General features: G+C 53.9%; 1 protein-coding gene and 1 long non-coding RNA gene across 4 annotated transcripts in view; one reads left to right on the plus strand and one right to left on the minus strand.

Annotated features, from left to right (window-relative positions):
* The first annotated feature begins 1,422 nt into the window (after nt 1-1,422).
* Nucleotides 1,423-19,488, plus strand: part of SH3BP4 (SH3 domain binding protein 4) — a 33,824-nt gene continuing 15,758 nt past the window's right edge. For both annotated transcript variants that reach the window (XR_013182966.1, XM_077180983.1), the window contains exon 1: nt 1,423-1,566. The gene's annotated coding sequence lies outside the window, so the exon portion shown is untranslated. The remainder of the gene's footprint in view (nt 1,567-19,488) is intronic.
* Nucleotides 4,630-8,441, minus strand: LOC143694447 (uncharacterized). Of its 2 annotated transcripts, XR_013182931.1 has the most exons (4): nt 8,342-8,441; nt 7,885-8,156; nt 6,347-6,452; nt 4,630-4,654 (listed from the first exon to the last, which is right to left on the minus strand). It is a non-coding gene; the product is annotated as an uncharacterized LOC143694447 (long non-coding RNA). The 2 variants fall into 2 exon arrangements; XR_013182929.1 differs by lacking the exon at nt 7,885-8,156 and having other exon boundaries at nt 4,634-4,654; nt 8,342-8,428.

Genomic DNA, 19,488 nt, shown 5'->3' on the forward strand with positions numbered 1-19,488 from the left:
GGATGCTGAGCAGGAACTGCAGATTCCCATACACCTCCTCCCACCCATTGGAAAAGACACTTTTGTCCCCAAAGCCACTGAAGGTGCCAGCCTCAGACAGGAATAACTTGGACTTTCCAGTATCCAAAAAGAGAGGGAATCACACCAGAGATGGAAAAGAAGAATAAACCAGCAACTGAAATACTGATTTTAATGAGAGTTTTGCAGGAGCAGAGGGACAGGAGCACCCCAGGCTTAGTGCCAAGGCACAGATGGGGGCAGCTCCCAGCCCAGCTCATCCCAGGTGCCATCCCAGTGTTTTCCACTGGCAAAACAGGGTGGAGGTGCCCTGTTACAGTTAGAGAACCAGGTTACCCAGCTGCAGGGAGCTCCCCTTGCAGAAACCCCAAAGCTCCCAAAATCACACTGCAGGAAAGAGCTCCTCCCAAGGGTGCTTTGAAGTGGTTCTGTGTGGCTCCTTCTGGGGAGACAGAAAAAAGCTGGGATGAGGCTGGCAAGTCCCAGCTGACCCCCAGGATGGGGTCTGGCCACACAAGGACTCACAGCCACCCCACTTTTGTCCCAGCCCAGCCAAAACTCCGTCTCCTTCTGCCATGCTGGGCGCAGGAGGAGCCAGCACCAGGAAGAGGAAATTTAATCATCAGATCCCGATTAAGCCCAGGAAAAAACAAGGAGGGGGGTGGGAAGAGCAGCAGCTCAAGTAGCCCAGACCCATCTGCTCCAGTATTTCTCTCTCAGCTGCTTTTCCAGAGGGTGTCCCAACGGGAGATGGCCACCGTGGTGCTGTTGGTGGCCACCAACTCTGGGTGCACTTTGTGTCCATGCCTGTCCTGCTGGGCTGATGCTCCCGGTAGCCCATTTCCTAACCCTGCATCCCAGGGTGGGATGCTCCCTCAGTCTATGGGATTTTTAGGGATCACAACCTCCTTTTTCCAGCGTTGGGTGCTGTGGGAATCTCGGAAGCCACTCTCCGACCGTGCTTAACCCAAGAAACCAGAGCTCAGCCTTTTCCTCCCCGTTTCTCCTGCCTTTCCCACCCCGGGAGAACAACAGCGGCGGGATTTCTGCTTGACCAGGATTTCGCAGTTTGACAAAAACGGCCAAAAAAAAAGAAGCGGGAGGAGGGGGCCGGGTGGGGATAAACCTTCATTTCCCCCAAGTTTTGAGGGTGAGTGTCACTACCACGGGTGTCACCACCGCGAGTGTGACCACGGCGAGTGTCACCACCACCGCGAGTGTGCCCGCGCTCACACCGGGCTGGGCGGGCGTGGCTCGCACTCCCCCCTTGCACAAGGACCCATTCCCCCATCCCGCTTTTCCCGTCCTTCTCTCCTCCCCACGTGTTTTACACCAGCATCTCCCCCCGCCCCCCCCGCCATCCCCCGTTCCCCCCCCGCGTTCCCGCCCTCCGCGTGGCCACGCCCCGACCACGCCCATACCACGCCCCGTGACGTCAGCGGGGCGGGTGCGCGCGGCCGGTGCCGGCGGGGGCGCGCCCGGAGCGCGGCGGGAGCGGGAGCGGGAGCGGGTTCGGTGCCGGCGGTGGCGGGGTCGGAGCGGGCGCAGGTGAGAGCCGGGAGCGGGGCGAGCCCGGGGGCTGCGGGCGGCGGGAGCGGCTCCCCGAGGGATCCCGGGGCCGCTGGGGAAAAGTTTGTGGCGGCGGCGGCGGAGGGAGGGAGGGAGGGAGGGAGGCGGTGGTGGCGGCGGAGGGTCGGGGCTGAGGCAGCGGCGGAGCGCGGGGAGGCGGCCGGGGAGAGCGAGAGCGTCTGTGTGTGTGTGTGTGTGTGTGTGACACCGTGGGTGACACCGTGAGTGTGCTTGTGACCGCGTGTAAAGTGTGTGTGTGTGTACAAGTGTCGCGTGTGGCAGTGTGACACTGCGTGTGTGGCACTCTGAGTGTGGGGCTGTCACTGTGTGTGTGACACTCTGTCCTCCGTGGGGCTGTCGCTGTGTGTGTGTGGCACTCCGAGTGTCCTCCGTGGGGCTGTCACTGTGTGTTTGTGACACTCCGAGTTTCCTCCGTGGGGCTGCCACTGTGTGTTTGTGACACTCTGTCCTCCGTGGGGCTGTCACTGTGTGTGTGACACTCTGTCCTCCGTGGGGCTGTCACTGTGTGTGTGTGTGTGGCACTCCGAGTGTCCTCCGTGGGGCTGTCACTGTGTGTGTGTGACACTCTGTCCTCCGTGGGGCTGTCACTGTGTGTGTGTGACCTGTGTGTGTCTGAGTGTGTGACACTCTGAGTGTCCTCTGGGTGCCACTTTGTGCGTGTGTCCTGGGCGACTGTGCGTGCCACATGTCCCCTGCTTGTGTGACTGTGTCCCTGTGTGTCCCTGTGACTGTGTCCCTGTGTCTGTGTCCCTGTGTGTCCCTGTGTGTCCCTGTGTGTGTGTGACCGTGTCCCCTGCGTGTGTGACTGTGTGTGACTGTGTCCCTGTGTGTCTGTGTCCCCGTGTCCCCCGTGTGTGTGGCCGCGTTTTCTGCTCGGTGTTGGTGTCCCTGCGCTGTGTCCCCGCTGCCATGTGCCGTGTCGGGTTGTAAATGTGGCTCCGTGTCCCCGTTCCTGTGCCGTGGGGATGCACCCCTCTTGTCCCCCGGCTCCCGCTGGCACTGCCACGAGTGGCTGCCCGGGCTGTTGTCGCCCTGCCGCTGTCACCGCACGTGTCCCGCGGCCAGCAGCGCTCCCGTTCCCCATCGGCACCGCCGGGACGCTCCGGGAGCAGCTGGGGCTGCTCCGAGCCGCATTCCAGCGGCTGTGCCCGCCGTGCCTTTTCCAGGAGGGCTCTCCCAGCTCGCCCAGGGCTCGCTGCCCTCTCTGCTCCCTGCTGGCTGCCCGGGGGTGCTGCGGGGGCCAGGGATGCTGTGGGTCCAGGAATGCTGTGGGTCCAGGGATGCTGTGGGTCCAGGGATGCTGTGGGTCCAGGGATGCTGTGGGTCCAGGGATGCTTTGGGTCCCGGGATGCTTTGGGGCCAGGGATGTTTTGGGAGCTGGGAATGCTTTGGATCCAGGGATGCTTTGGGAGCCAGGGATGCTTTGGGTCCAGGGATGCTTTGGATCCAGGGATGCTTTGGGAGCAAGGGATGCTTTGGGAGCAAGGGATGCTTTGGATCCAGGGATGCTTTGGGACCAGGGATGCTTTGGGACCAGGGATGCTTTGGGACCAGGGATGCTGTGAAGCCTCGGTTTCCAGCTGTTGCTGCTGGGTGGGAGAGGTGGAATTGTTCAGGTGTGCTGCAGGCTCCTGGGAATGCTGATTTCCTGGGATCCCTGCCTGCTCAGGAGTTTAGGCTCAGCATAACTTTGGGACAGTGGGGACTGTGAGGTTGTTCTGTGCCCAAATGAAGCCACATGGCATCAAAGCCCCCAAACCCAGCAGAGCTGTGGGGTGTGGGATCAGGTGCATGCAAATTCCCAGCTCTGGGATGCCCATCACTGCCTTCCTCCCCTCTCCAGCCTCTCCTCGCTCCCTGAGATTTGCAATGATTAACTTTTGGCTGTTAATTAATATATACATTAAAAGTTAATAATGCTGAGTGGAGCAGCAGCTTGGGTAGGAGTTGGAGTGGGGGCTGTGTGGTGTTGCCAGCTCTGTCTGGATGCTGAGGCTCTGGAATAAGGATCCATCCTTGGTTTCCTCTTGCCTGGATGCTTAAATTTGCATTAAAGTAGAAAAAATTCTTGGTCATGAGGACAACATCCCCCTGGGATGGCTTGTAGGTCTGACAGGGGTGGGTTTGGCAGCTGGGTTAATGCTTGGGCTTGAAGCTTTCACAGAGCTTTTCCAGCCTAAAGAATCCTGGGCTCCTCGGAATGTTCACGTCTCCTCCTTCCTGGCTCCTGCTCCTGCACAGCTGTGTTGGTCCCAGACCCTGCAGAGGGGACAGCATCTCTGGTGGCAGCTCTGCTCTCCTGCTCTGCTTTTTCCTTCTTTCCTCCTTTTCTCTGGAGCAGCTCACCCTTGCCCCATCCCTGGGAGTGTTGCATGGGGCTTGGAGCAGCCCTGCTCTGGTGGAAGGTGTCCCTGCCCATGAGGTGAACTTCGAGGTCCCTTCCAGCCCAAACCATCCATGATTCCCTCAGCTTTCCAGGGTCTCCATGTTCTTCCCACAGCGAGTTTCACCCCCCTGGTCACTCACAGCAAAATTCCCATTTTTCTCACCGCCCCCTATCCCACGGCCCTGCTGAGTGCATCCCCTCCTGGCTGGGGAATTTTGCAGGCAGAGATGCCAGCTTTCCATGGCTCTCTATGTCCAAAATAACCCCGTTCAGGCTGTGGAAGGGAATGTGCTTTTCAAAAATAGCAGCTTCCTTACTTTTAATCAACCAGAGCCGGAGCAGCGTGGAGCGATTGCAGCCGGCGCTCGACATCCTAATTGTGTTTGCCTTTTAATGAGAGGAAAACTATTTGCCAAGCTAAAATATTTATTTTAGCCTGGTGGGGTTGCTCTCAAGAGCTTGTGGGGATTGTAAGGAGGTGGTTTAGACACTCCTTAAAAACAGTGTGTGTGGGTTTTGTATTTTTAATAGGAAAAGCATTTAAATGTGACTTTTCGTGGCCGGAGCTGTCCTTGCAGGGAAATTTGCATCCTCCTCAGTCTCCTTGTTTCCAGGGGGTCTGAGAGCTTTGTCCCCTCCTGGCTGGATTTCTGCTGGCAGCTGGCACAGGAGGGAATGCAAATACCCTCACCTCATGTTTGGCACCTGCTTCTTCTTTCCTGCCCCAAATCCCTCCTGAAAGCACCTGAGCTTTGCAGACTGGCCCCGGGGGCTCCACGGGAGGTGCTGGGGAGGTAGGATGGGTTTTTATGGAATCATGGAATTTCCTGAGCTGGGAGAAACCCACAGGGATTGTCCAGTCCAACCCCTGCCCTGCACAGACCCCCCAACAATCCCACCCTGTGCATCCCTGGGAGTGTTTTCCAAACATTCCCGGAGTTCTGGCACCCTCAGGGCTGTGCCCATTCCCTGGGGAGCCTGGGCAGTGCCAGCACCCTCTGGGGGAAGAACTTTTTCCTAAAATCCAACCTAAATCCCCTCTGACACAGTTCCAGCCATTTCCTCGGGTGCTGTCCCTGTCACAGGGAGCAGGGGATGGCAACACCCAGGAAAGTTTTGTAGCCAAATGTTGACTTCCCCAGTGACCAGTGATGAGTCAGCTTTGAAACACGGGATCAACCCACTGGGAAATGTGTTTCTGCTTATTAACTGGGATATCTTATTAACTGGGATATCTCTGTTCTGGAGCCAGGCTGGGAGAGCTGGGGGTGCTCACCTGGAGAGGAGAAGGCTCCAGGGACACCTCAGAGCCCCTGGCAGGGCCTAAAGGGGCTCCAGGAGAGCTGCAGAGGGACTGGGGACAAGGCATGGAGGGACAGGACACAGGGAATGGCTTCCACTGCCAGAGGGCAGGGATGGATGGGATATTGGGAATAAAGAATTGTTCCCTGTGAGGTGCTGGCACAGTTTTTAGAGCAGCTGTGGCCCTGGATCCCTGGAGTGTCCCAGGCCAGGCTGGATGGGGCTTGGAGCCACATGGGACAGTGGAATGTGTCCCTGCCATGGCAGGGGTGGGATGTCCTTTGATTTGAGGTCCCTTCCAACCCAAACCATTCTGGGATTCTGTGATGGCTGCAGCAGGGTGTTCATGGAGAGCAGGGTGTGGGGCTCCCTGCCCTCTGGACAATGCCCTGCCAGGGTGCAGGAGCCATCTCCACTGCCAGCACCAGCTCAGGACCCACCCAAGCCGCTCCCCAGAATTTTCAGAGCGAGGTTTCAAAGCACAGAACGTGTTCCCCATGGCTTCCCTCAGCAGGAGCTGCTGCCCTGGGCTCGCTCCTGGCCAGCACTGACCCTGCCCAGGGCTTGGGCACAGGGCTGGCATTGTCTGGGGGCCTTGGCAGTGCTGTGCCAGCCTTGGCTGGGCCGGGAGCACGTGGCTGTGCCGGTGCTGGCACAGGGGAAATCCCTCTGATGGAACTGGGGGGCAGAGAAGGGGCAGGAGAAACCCTGGGCTGCTCCTGGTGCAGGTGGTGGGGCTGAGCCCTGTCCCTGGAGAAGCTGAAGGGTTGGAGTACCAGGACAGCTCTGCTGGTCATTGATGATGAGTTCAGAAGGATTTGCAGCCCCAGCTGCCTCCGTGGCCCCAGATAATGTTTGGGGTTTTAGGAAGGGGGGAAAAAGGAGAAGGCTCTTGCAGGACCTGCAGCTTTGGCACATGCTTGTGCTCACAAGTCCCTCTGCTTCCCAAAAACAAGACTTGCTCCCAGCAGCTCAGATCTGGCTTTTAGTGCTCAAGTGAGCACATTAACACCACAACCATCCAGACTAAAGGGTAATTTTTGAGGGTACCTGTGGCTTCTCCCCCTTCTTTGTGCTCCTCCTTGCATCCTGGGGTCCTTAATTCCTCCTGGTGGTCCTTGGAGCGATTTCTGTGTATTTCTGTTCCTGTGGGCTCCTAAAGAAAAGTGTGGGAGTCAGGATGGGGATGTGTGGGATGGCTCACAGCAGCAGGGAATGCAGGAATGCACATGGAATCCCTCTGCTGCCTCAGGGGGGCTGCAGGCCCAGGTGCTTCCCAGGGAAAAAAAGTCAGTTTTTCATGGATCAAAGAGCAGACCATAAACCTTCCAACTCTTCCATGGCGTCCCTGGATTGGATTTTTGTCCCTCTGCTGGGAAGTTGGCATTTTGGGTGGGCTGCATGTTTTTGGGAGGAATCACTCAGTGTGCCACCAGCAGCATTTCCTGGCTTTAATCCCACTCTTAGGTGGCCAGGCTGTGCCCCTCCACTGGGAACCCCATGGGAGAATAAATTGGTAGCCTCAAACCTTTGTATGTGAAAATGCAGAGGTGGAAGGTGGCTTACTTATTTTGTGATTGCTCTGGTGCTTCTTCAAAATGAGGGAGAATTGGTTTAGATGGGATATTAGGAAGGAATTCTTCCCTGTGAGGTGCTGGCACAGTTTTCCCAGAGAAGCTGTGGCTGCCCCTGGATCCCTGGAAGTGTCCAGGGTGGACAGGGTTGGACATTGGAGCAGCCTGGGACAGTGGAAGGTGTCCCTGGAATGGCAGGGGGTGGAATGGGATGAGCTTTAAGGTCCCTTCTAACCCAGACCATTCTGGGACTGGGTGATTTTTCATATTTTTCATATTTTTCATCATCAGGCTGCCTTTGTGTAAATTGGAGGGGTGGTGATGCACATCTGGTTTGCAGTCCCGTTAGGTGATGGGGAAAACTTTAATAATAATGATGTTGATGATGATGATGAGAAAGCCTTTTCCTTTTCACTGCTCATTCTCTGGAGTTGCTTCCTCCCCTGCCCCATGGGAGGGTCACCCTGGGGACCATCCCAGCATTTTTGAGAGAGGAAATCACTGCCAGGGAGCCAAACCAGATATTTTCCAGCTGACTCCAGAAAATCTGGGCCCAGCAGAGACTCCTGGCTGTGCCCTGGGCTCCTGCCTTGCTCAGCTCATCCCTGCCTCCCTCTCTCCGGGGGTAAATCCAGCTGCTGCCCTCCTCCTGCCCTGCCTGGCCACCCTGCCTGGATCAAGGGCTTTGGGTCATCCCCATGAAGTGTTCCAGGTCCTTTTTGGGGCCCAGGGTCAGCGTGGTGTGTGGCCTCCTTTGAGCAGCACCGGCTGTTTCCTTAGGAACAGGGAGAAAAAGGCTTTTTTGGAGTTGAACAATGGGAGAGGAGCAGGGCAGGAGGTGTTTTATGGGCACTGCTGCTGGAAGCTGTGGTCCCAAGGGTTTTTCCCAGCCTGAGTTATGAATCTGGGATAAGTCCCAGAGTGGGTTTGGTTGGATTTCTTAGTGTGTGCAGGGCTGGGTGCAGCATCCCTCATTTTGTTGGTGTGGTGGGGGAAGGTGCTCAAGTTACCCACCTGAAAACACCTCCACAGGTCAAGCATGGAGAAAAGGAGCAGAAAAACCCCCAGGAAGTGGAATGCTGGATGCAGTGGTCACCCAGGGAGTTCAGCTCAGAGCCTCCCCAGTCTCACACACCCCTGGCACCGAGAGCGCTTCAGCCGGGGCCGTGTCCGATGTGAAATCCCCAATTCCTGCCTCATTCCCTGCTGCTGCTCCCTGCTCCTGCCTCACATCCGTTCCCAGAGCAGCTGGGGGAGCTCTGCTGGGTCCCTCAGAGCAGAGGCTGCTAAAATTAAACAAAGAGAAACTTCCCATTTTTCTGCCAGCGCTGCTCCGGCTTCCGGAAAATGGCAGCGCTGGAGGCGGGCGAGCAAAGCGAAACAAAACAAAACAAAACAAAAAACAAAGCAAAGCAAAGCAAAGCAAAGCCAAGCAAGGCAGCCCCAGCCAGAGAAAAAAAAACCTCCTCACCTCAGAGGCATTTCCTTGCTTTCTTTCCCCCCTGTCCAGCCTCTCTCCCTCCCCATCCTGGCCGCTCCATTGAAAACCTGCCATCAGATTAGGGCTCCCGGGGTGGGGTTGCTCTGGGAAGCATTTCCCAGGGAAAGCAGGGAAAGCCAGGCTTGGGAATGGCTCTGCTCTCTGCCCCAAATCCCCTCCCTGCTTATTTTGTCATGAACATTCTCAGTGGGGGTTTTTGGGTCTGTGTGTGTGTGTGGCTCCAGCTTTTGGGGCAGGTTGAGCTGTTGGAATCCTTGAGGAAGTGCAGGGAATAGTTCCCAGTGGGCCTGGGAGCAACTGGTCCTTGCAAAAAAAAAAAAAAAAAAGGAAAAAAAAAAAAAGAAAGATGCTTGAGAGCATCCTGAACAAAAAAAAAAAAAACAAAAAAAAAAAAAAAAAAAAAAAAAAAATCTGTGAGTCCATCCCACAAAAGCAGGACCTGTGTGATTGTATCTTGCAAAAAAAACCAGGAGACCAGGAGGAGGTAGGGGTGCATCCCATCAAAAAAAGGAGGAGGAGATGCATGAGTGCATCCCAGAAAAAAGCTGGAGGGGCAGGTGTGTGGGTAGATCCAGGACAAAAAGAGCTGTGCATCCCACAGAAGGAGAAGGGATTGTGTGGGTGTGTCCTGGAAAACAGAGGAGCTGTGTGAGTGTGTCCCATAAAAAAAACCAAAAAAGATGAGGAGATGAGGGTATCCCTCAAAAGGGGGAGTTGTGAGTAAATCCCACAAAAAAGGGGAAGCTGATGGGAGTGCATCCCAGATAACGAAAGAGAAGATGCCCAAGTGCATCCCAGAAAAAGGAAGGAGGAGAAGGGAGGGGTGTATCCCACAGCTTGTCCTCCCTTGCTCCAGCTCCTCCTTCACTGTGGATGCAGGTTCCTTGGAGCAGCCTCCCCAGGAGTGGTGGTACCTCTGCAGGGATTGCTCAGGTGGGACAAGTGGGTTTCTTTGGGGGAAGGGGAGGAAAACCTGGCATCCCCAGCGCCAGGATGGGTCATTTTGGGAGTTAGTTTTTGATATCAGCTTCCTGGAAAGCGTCTCCTTTCCAACAGCTGAGCTTATCAGGGAGTGAGACCACAAAACAAGGCTTTCCTGGAGTCTTTGGAAGTGTTTTCCTTGCTTTTGTGGGAATGGACCATGGACAAGGTGTTTGTTATCCCTGGAGGGTGGCAATTACCTCGTCAGCAAAGCAGAGCCCCTGTGCTGCCAGTGCTGCCCTTGACCAGCTCAAAATTCCAAGATTTGCTTGGGAAGGATGCTCTGGGATGGGGACATCCCTGTGGTGCTCTCCTCTCCTGCCTGGCTCTTCACATCCTGCCAAATAGGGGAAGTTTTGGGGGATTTGGGATTGGTTTTTTTTTCCCCTGGGAGCTGCTGGAGGCAGCCAGTGCTGCAGAGGAGCAGCTCAGTGCCCTCAGTGCTTCCCAGTAATTTTTTCCATCTCTCCTATGCTGCTCCTGAGCTGTGGCCCCTGCTCCCCAGGGAGAGCTGCCTGAGAGTTAATGGCTGCTGAAAAATGCTTTAATTAACTCAATTAGCCAGATGGTCCACCTGGGCTCCTGCAGAGCCTGCTGAGATCCCTGGAATGAGGTGGCAGCAGCTCCACCCCAGAGATGGGGAGGACACAGGGACTCATCCAGATCCCCATGGGATGTGCTGTGCTCTCCACAGCATCCATCCCTGCTCCTGGGAGCTGTTAGACAAGGGCATGGAGTGACAGGACGAGGGGGAATTGCTTTAAGCTCACAGGTTTAGAGGGCAGGGATGGATGGGATATTGGGAGGGAATTGTTCCCTGTGAGGGTGGGCAGGCCCTGGCACCCAGAGAAGCTGTGGCTGCCCCTGGATCCCTGGAAGTGTCCCAGGAGAGGTTGGATGGGGCTTGGAGAAACCTGGGACAGTGCAGAGGTGTCCCTGCAATGGGAATGAGATGGGCTTTGAGGTGTTCCCAGCCCAGAGCATTCCATGGCTGTGCTGCTGGCCCTGCCAGGGACATCCCTGCAGCTCCTGCCAGGGCAGAGCAGGAGCTCCTGAAACATCCAAAACATCCAGGACATGGCCAGGCATGGAAAGAGTGAGCAGAGGGAAGCCCTGCAGGCTGCTTGAGCAGAGGAATGTGGGGTCTGGAGCAGGGATGGGGGCCCTGGAGCAGGGATTTGGGAAGGGGGAGTGTTTAACCCCTTCTCTGCTCTGTGACTGTTCCATCCCCATCCCAGCTCCCTGTGCTGGGCTCTGTTGTAAAGCCTGGCCTTACACTCATCCTGAGGGAAGCTGGTTCTCCTGGCTGGGATGGGAACCTGAGTGCTGGCAGGTGGAGATGAATCCTTGGGGCAAAAGGGAGGAATGTGTGTCCTGGAGGGGTTGGGTACCACTGGAGAACGGCGTGGGGAAACTGAGGCACAGCGTTTCTCCGTGGAGAGGTTAAACCGTGGTCCCTGCAGTTGTGGTGCCCATGTCTCCAAAAATGGGCTCTAAAATCACTCCAGAAGGGCTCCCAGCTCATCCTCAGCTCTAAAACTGTGCACAGTCCCAGAATCTCCCCGGTCCCTTTCTTCTTCTGTGCATGGGAATCATTTGGAAGCAGAGGTCTGGGCCTATCCATGGAAATCCCACGCTCCACAGTGCTGCAAACACTTCTGCCTCACTTCTGCCTTTCACCAGAAAATCCTCATCCCCCTTCCTGCACAAAAAAAAAAAAAAAGAAAAAAGTGAGTAATGCTGGAGAAATTTGGGATGAGGCCCAGCAAACGATCGGATATCCGGCTAAGCAGGGCTCTGACTTTTGGACTGAAAGCTCCCAAATGAATAAATGCAGCAGGAGGAATGGCAGATTTTGAAGGATTATGTTTTTCTGGTGGTGCTCTGTTTTATCTCTCTTTAAATCTTCACTCTGTGAAGCTTGGGAATGGCTTTTTTTTCCTTTTTTTTCTTTTTTAATCACCTCAATATATTTGTTTTATGCTCGAGTAATAACACATTTCCTGTCGTCCTGTTAAAAGCAGAGCTGATGGTATTTAAAAATAATACTTGTGCCAGTTGTCTTGTGATGCTCATCATGTGTTCTGGCTGTAAATGTTGTTTACTGGGATCATGCATGGCCAAAAAAAAAGCTGAATTCACTGCAAAAGTGGCTTGTTGGGAGGCCAAAATGCCAGTGGATCTTGCCCTAAGGAATAATGGGTGGTGGTGGCTGTCTCCCTCTTGGTTTTCTTTCCTCCTTCTGGACCCTGCTGAAAAAGTTCCCTTTTTTTTTTTTCCCTGTTGATTGAGTACTTCAGTCATTCTTCTAAATATAAATCTCTCCTGATGCGTCAGCTGCGCCTGGGATTTCACTTCTTTTATGTGGCACTTCAAGCAAGTTTTAATTAAAAATTAGAAAAAAAAAAGAAAAGAAAAAGAAAAAAAAAAAGAAAGGTCCTTCTGCATTGGTTTGATATTTTAGGGAGTTTTTTCCTCATCAGGAGTGTGTCTAATTCCAGCCTGACCCTGCAGAGTCCTGCAGGCTGCATGTGGCCATCAGCTGGCTGGGCTGCAGAGCATCCTCAGCTCCTGGAAAGTTCTTGCTGTGTCCTGCTTGGAATCAAGGAGTGGTTTGGCTTGGAAGGGACCTAAAAGCTCACCTCATTCCAGGGCAGGGACACTTTGCATTATCCCAGGTTTTCCAAGCCCCATCCAGCCTGGTTTTGTATCCAGGGGCAGCCAGAGCTTCTCTGGGCAGCCTCTGCCAGGGTTTCTTCACCCTCCCAGGGAACAATTCCTCCCCAGTATCCCATCTCTGTCAGTTTAAAGCCATTCCCCCTTTTCCTGTCCCTCCAGGCCCTTGTAAACCACCTCCCACTCCCTGGAATTCCAGGTCTTTTCCTCAGGGTTGCTTTCAGTCAGTGCTGCCTCTCCTGGCAGGGCTGTCCCATCACTGGCACCAACATCTGCTGGCTGTGACCAACAATGAGATGTGGAAAAGCTCCATCCTGATAGGGAAAAAAAAAAAAAAAATCTGGGATGTTGATGTTGCTGAGAGCAGGAGGTGTTGTCTGGGCAGGTCGGTGGAGGTGCCATGGATTTGTCTTCTCCTGCTGCTTGCAGCCCCATGTTTTGGGTCTGGAAGTTAAAAACACGTCTCTGAGCTTGTCAGATCAGCCTCTGAGCAGGGCTGGTGGTGGGGTTGGAGTGGTTCTCCACAGGAACCCACAAATGGAGGGGGTTCTGTGCTGCTCACAGGGAATGTGCCTAGGGAATGCCTAGGGTATGGAGTGAGGCATTCCCTGCTGAGCCAGGGAGTCTGTGTGGCTTTTTAACCTCAGTTTAGTCCCTGCTTTTTGAAAAGAGGTGTTCTTGTAGAGGTAGAGGACAAGCTTTGGGCTCTACTGTATCCCCTGTGTGGTTTGTCTTGTCTCCTCTAATTTGGGCACTTGGTTGGCCCTAAACCACCCCTTATCACAGCTGATAACGCTTCACCCCTAATTCAAGCTCCAAACCCCCAAAATTTAACTCTGTGCTGTCTTACAGATGGGAATCAAGCAGCCTGGACTGGTGGAAGGCTTGTTTGCCCATGGATTGGCAAAGAAGGGCTTTAAGGTCCCCTTCCAACCCAAACCCTTCTGGGATTCTCTGAAATCTCAGTGGGAATTTCTGGGATTCTCTGAAATCTCAGTGGGAATGAACGGAGCACGTGGCTCTGGGGCTCCTCTTGGGCAAGGAGAAGCCAGGGCAGGTCTGTCCCTTTCCAGCCTTGCCTGGGGCTGACTTCTTGGGGAATAACTTGTCCTCTGGAGATGTTCCCTCTGTGGTGGCTCGAGATGTCCCTTTTTTAAGGGATGCTCCTGTGTCTGATGCACTCAGGGGAGGTGTCTTGTCCTTACTAGTGCAGTGCAGAGTTGTAGAAATTGCTCCACTCAAGAAATAAAGCTCTGCCTTGGGCAGGGAACAGCCTGCTGTGGCTCTAGGATGACTTTCAGGTATCATTTCAATTTTGCCTGGTGACTAATGCTGCAAAAAAAAAGTGTTTGAGATTCCACCCTGCTCCGTCCAGCAAGGGGAGTAATTTTGAGCAAAGGTTTTTAGCAAAGATTCGCAGAAATTGCTATTTTTGCGCCAAAGCATCTTGCTAAATAAGGGGCATCTATCCCCAAAATGTTGTGCCAAGGGTTGTGTCCTGGCCCAGAGAAGCAGCTTTGCCATCATACATGATGGAGACTGCAGGCAGGGGACTTTGGCTCTCTTTGGCACCGCGTTAATCCCGACACGGCCTCGCCTGTTCTCAAACTGACGCAAAGCTGCAGCTCAAAGTGCAAGTCTTTGTTTGCAGATAAAGCCTGCCCATAAACATTTGGGGCTTAAAAATGATGAAATTGGTTTCTTATCAGCCATCTGACCCACGGTGATGGGACTGAGCAGCTCTTAGCCTGGCCAGACTGAAACAACAAAACCCCAGAGCTCTGACAGCTGGGGGTGGGTGGTGTTGTTTGGGGTTTTTTTCCCCTTCATGGCACTCCTGATGCTGTGGAAAATGCTTGGAGCCACTGCTTGGATGCTGTCTGACCTCCCTCACCCCCAGGCTGAGTTAATTTGCAGGTTGCAGGGAGTCTCTGTGCAGTCTGCTGGGCTTTAATTTCAGGTAATTAATTAAACAAGCAGGCGCAGGGTTGCTCCTGTGTTGCATAAACAGCAGCCGGCTTTGGTGCATCTCAGGCACCCTCCTAGCTGGCACAGGTAGGTGTCTGCACCTGGAAAACTCATTCCCACTCCTGGAGAAGCTCTGAACTGAGTTAAAGTGAGGACTTGAGCTGCTGAAAACCACCTAAAATGAGCCAGGTGGTCTTTGTGTCCTCGGAATGGGTGTGGTGTCCAAAGCCTGCTCTGGATGGAGACAGGAACACGTCCTGGGATGGGTGTGCAGGTGAGGTCAAACCTGAGATGTCCTAATCCAGGCTCTGGTTGGTTTAGATCAGATATCAAGAAGAAATTCTTCCCTGAGAGGGTGGGCAGGCCCTGGCACAGGGTGCCCAGAGCAGCTGTGGCTGCCCCTGGATCCCTGGCCCAAGGCCAGTTTGGATGGAGCTTGGAGCAACCTGGGATAGTAAAAGGTGTCCCTGCCCATGAGACAAACTTTAAGGTCCTTTCCAAGCCAAACCATTCCATGATTCTCTGATCTGTCCCCACATCCTTGCATCATCACCTGGGAGTTTGCTCTCCAGGTATCCCTGCCCTCTTTCTGACATGGAAATCCCTGGGTTGTGAGATTAGATCGAGCATGGAGCATCCCATGAAGCAACCAACCCCCCTCTTTCCTTTCCCATCAACTCCAGCAAAGGGTTAAGCTGCTTAAACCCAGGTGTCCCTGGCAATCTGGTTTGGGAATGTTTACCAAAGAGGAGATTAAAAAACCCCGCTGTTTTGAGGGAATTCTTTGCAATGTGCTGATTCTGTTTGTTTCTGCTCAAAGAGAGGAAAGAAAGGAGGGTTTTGGCTCCCCGTCAGCATTTTCAGCATAGCTGAGGGTGTCCTGTTATCCAGCAGCAGATCACTGATGGATTAATCAGGAAGGTGTGCTAGAAAATGGAACCAAGGGGGTGGTTTTTCCCCAGCTTGGACCAGTTCTTGGAATCCAGAGAGGTTTCACTCATCATTGCTTGGTGTCCAGATGGCAAGCTGGGAACAAAACCCCTTGTTTTTCCCAAGAAATGGACCTCCTGACTGAGGATACCTGGAGATGGATCAGTCTTGGTGGAGTGCTTGGGCTGGGAGAGCAGCGTGGAGTTGTCTGTGCTGAGCTGCTGGGAGCCGCCTCCTCTCTGGTGGTGTGCAGCTCATCTCTGGAGCTTTGTGCTGTCCTCTCTGCACCAGCTGTGGTGGCAGCCTGTCCAGCCAGCAGCGTGAGTGACTTCCCTGTGCCTGCCCTTCTCTGGTCACGCTGGTGGGGCTGGTTTTCCAGCCAGGAGCCAGGAGAACACGTGGCACTGCAGCAGCTCCTCTTCGCCAGGCAAGGGCAGAGCCACTGAAGGGTGATGGGGACAGGGCTCTGAAGTGTCCATGCAGTTAAAGCTCTGTCATCATCTCCTCCGGGGGAAGCTCAGCAGTTCAGGGACTTTGGGTTTTGACAGCTCTTGATGGCCAAATTAGCATCCAAATTATCCTAGGAAGGGGAAGCTGCCGGGAGTGACTGCGGCAATATCGAGCTGCTCCAGGATTTTCTCAATTAGTCCCTTTTGCCTTCAAGCTCCCTGGATCTGGTTGCTTTGAGATGGGGAGGAGGGGCTGAGTGGCCCCCCTTGGGTGGTCATGAGATGGTTCTTGCAGCATCCTCAGAGGTGGGAAGCTGTTTCCCCTCATTTTGACTTCCAGGGTTTCCCTTACTCTGGGCTTTGTGGGTGTTGGCCTGGGATCTCCTGGGTGGCCATGGTGTCTGTGTGCATTGTGCTGGTGATTCTGGCAGGATCTTTTCTTTAAAAGTGTCTTTTTGTGGCTCTGGAAATCTGGGTTTCACTTCTCCTCCACCACTGATTGCCTGTGTGAGCTTGGGCTGTTGCCTGATCCAGCTCAAATCTGATTTTCCCTGCTTTAAGAGACATTTGGTCCATGCTTTTGGCCCTAAGCATCCTTCAGGAACAGCCTTGCTTTGGCTGTTGGCCAACCTCTTGGGCTTGTGAAGGACTTTGGAGGGGCTGTGAGGGCTTGGAGGAGGACACTTCTCTCCTGGACTCCTGTTCCATCCAAGGGTTTTAAAGCTTGAGTTTATGGCTTTTGTGTTTAACTCCTCTGGGAGCACAGCACTGGATGTGACTTTGGTTTTTTGTGCTTTTGTTGGTGCCTGTGGGACTTGTCTGGATTAAACTCCTTGCCCTGCCAGAGGAGCATCCATCCAGATGAAAAGCCAGAACACCTTTGGGAGTGCCCTGCCTGAATTAGGAAGTGGTTTTTTTTTTCTCTTGGAAGAACATTGAGAACACAGCATGGGCAGACCAGGACTGAACTCTGCCTCTTCTGACATGAGGGCTGGTGGGCAACAGATGGGATTCTGTTCCTGGTGGAGATGAGTTTCCCATTGCCTTCCAGCCCATCTGTGCAGTTCCTTGCTGCTGTAGGACACTGAGGAGGCAAAAATGTCTGTGGGTTCAGGGAAGGACTGGCCAAGCCCTCCCCTGGGCAAAAGCTCCATCCCACTGGTGACATCCCTCTGCCTTGGCTATTTTTGGGAATGTTGGAGGGGGTGGCTGGTCTTGCAGCCCATGGTAGTGTTGGAACCATGGAAGCAGGTCCAGCTTTCTTTGCTTCCCTGTGTTATCAGGATGGGTGCACGTGCCGTGGTTTTGTTGCTGTGGAGCAGGAGGACCTGGGCTGTTGTCCCAGGAAAAGCTTTTTTTGTGGCCCTGTGAACCTCACAGGTGTTCCTGCCCTGTGCAGCACCTCCAGCACCTTCCTTTAGAGGGTCTTTAAACCTCTGCCATGCCAGCACCCTTTCCAGGGATTTGGGGTGGCTGTGGATGCCCAAGGGTGGTGCCTGCATCTCCAGGACCTTCCTGTGCCATGGCATCAGTGCTGGACAGCAGCAGGAGGTCCTGCAGGGAAAACTCCCTTTTCCCACCCTCAGGACTAATTTATATTTGAGTCTCATGCAGCTGGGGATGGATCTCCAGGGGGATATTCCTCATGCTCCAGAGTGGCTGCTATAAAAGGAAGCTCTCCTGTCCTTCCTGCTTTGCCTGTGAAGGATGACAAGGGAGACTGTGATGGACACCAGGCACCACCAGCACACACTCAGCCCAAACTGCCTTCATTCCCCTCCCTTCTCCATCAAGCTTGGCTTGCCCTTGCCTGGCAGCAGGAGCTGAGCCAAGCTGGAGCTCCAGGGCAGGATTTTTCCATGGGGAGCGGAGGGCACGGCGTGGCACGGGTTGGGTGCAGCCATTCCCACATCACACGGTGGGAATGGGCTCCAAAGCAAAGCCCTGGGACGTGAGGGTGCTGCAGGAGGGCTGGGAGGTCCCGATGCCTCCACAAGTCCCTTCTTGTTTGCTGGGGAAGGGACTAAAGGAGCCCTTCAGTGTTGTGTTCCTGGCAGCTCCCGGCGGGCTCGCGCTGGGACGGACGTGTGAGTTCACACCAGGCTGTTCTTCCTGGTACAAAGAGCTGGTGTTTGGTGTTGTCTTTAGGGGTGGTTTTATCTCTGCTTGGCTAGGGTGGGTTTTTTTTTTCTCCCTTTTCTTTGGAAGATGAAAGCGTTGGCTTGGCAAACGCAAGCGGTGAGGGAGGAGGAGGAGATAAGAGAGAGGGAGCGGGGTCAGGAATCACCGGGCACGGCTGGAATCACGCTTGGAAAATGCTTGGGCCTGCCTTCTGAGGGGAGAATCTCAACAGCAGCCAGCTCTTCCCCACCCATCCCCTCCAGCAAGGCTCATGGAAGGGACCTGGATCACCAGGAGATGAGCCTCAATGTCATCATCAGTCTGTTCCTTACCACCAGCTGCTTCCAAAGGCATCCCAGCCTTGCAGGAGGACCTGGGTGGGGCTGTGCTGATGTTTAAATTGGATTTATCTTGCCAGTTTCAAGGACATTGTGCTTTTTCACCTGCTTGAAGATGCCTGTCAGTACAAGCATGGAAAAAGGAGGGAGTTCCTTTTCCATGGGATCCTTTTCCACTGGGGGGAAGTGTGTGGAGCGAGGGCCAGAGTTGTGTTGTGTCATAGCCATGAGGGAGATCTTGAAGGTGAAGAACTCACAGGGCAAAACCAAGTTCCTAAATCAGATTGTTTGCTAAAATTTAGAAGTTTTGGTCACTCTGGGGCTTTTTACGGCTTTTTTTTGTAGGCCATTGCACCTTGCAGTGGGTTGGTGTCATCCTGGGTGTGGAGGGGTCTTTTCTGCATCTTGCCCCCATGGATTTGAGTTGCTGGGGGTTTTGTGACTGATCAAAGCAACATTAGCAGTAAATTCAAATTGTGTGGGACAAGTGTTGTGGGGAGCGCTGTGGCTCTGGGGCATGAATTCCTCCCTAGGAAAAGTTGAAATTTGCTCATATCCAAGCAAAGCCGACTGTTTTTAAAAGAAACCTCCAAAAACACTTCTGTGTTTGTAGGAGAGCCAGAGGAACTCAACTTTGGAGAAAGAAAAAGTAAAAGCCATAAAGCAGCAAGTGCCTGGTGTTGATCTTGGCTCTGTTGTGGGGAGCGGATGATGAGGGATTGATTGGAAGCTCCATATTTTTTTTTCCCCCCCCCAATTTTCAATTTGTGGCCAAGGGTAGGGTGGGAGATTTCTCTTGAGCTTGCACCACAGTCTTGAGAGGCTTTCAGTGGATTTTCCAGGGAAAACAGGGTGGTAGTTATGGCAGAGTTGACCAGTCTTGTGTCACGATGCCTCCTGTTCCTTGTGCTTCCCACGGACACTGAGTGCCTTGGTGGGATGGACCCTGCAGCTCCATCCCAAGAGGGAGATTTGGGAATGTGGGATGGGCAGGGATGTGCACAACTCCTTTTGCTGCTGGCAGCTCCTTGGCTGCCCCTGCAAGGACCTAGCTCCATCTTCAGCCCTGCTGGTGCTTGGTACCACCCAGCCCTGCCTCTTATCAGCCCAAATTCCTGGCAGCCAGGGGTTTCCCCTCACTGAGGGCTCCTCTTCCACCTGCACCACACCAGTGCTTCTTGGAGAGGACCTTCCCTTGGCCAGCAGCAGATCCTGCTTCCCTCCCACCCTCAGGCTGTGCACTTTTGGGTGTTCCCGTGGTTTTATTATTGCATTTCTTTGCTCCAGGAACGTGGGTTTGGGCTTTTCCCCGGGATTGCTTTTCCCTGTGCAGCATGGCTGGGTGCCTGTGGTGTGTGTTTGATAGCTCAGTGTCCAGCCAGAGGTGGGTCCATCCCATAATCCCATCAGGAATGATGGCTGGAGCTGCTCAGGATGGGGCTCTGCTGTGCCAGGGGAGCCCCTGGGCCTGCAGAGTTGGATTTCTGGGATAAATTCTACCAGACATTTTTCAGAAGTTGTTTTTAACCTTCTGCACACCAGGAAATGTTGCAGCTGCGTGTTCAAGTGCTGCAGGAAAAGTTTGGTTTCGTTTTTAGTGAAGTTTCATCAGTAAGTGGCAAGGTTTTGTTTTTAGTAGATGTGACACTGTCAC

The sequence above is a fragment of the Agelaius phoeniceus genome, chromosome 7, assembly GCF_051311805.1.
Source record: "Agelaius phoeniceus isolate bAgePho1 chromosome 7, bAgePho1.hap1, whole genome shotgun sequence".
NCBI classification, from domain to species: domain Eukaryota; kingdom Metazoa; phylum Chordata; class Aves; order Passeriformes; family Icteridae; genus Agelaius; species Agelaius phoeniceus.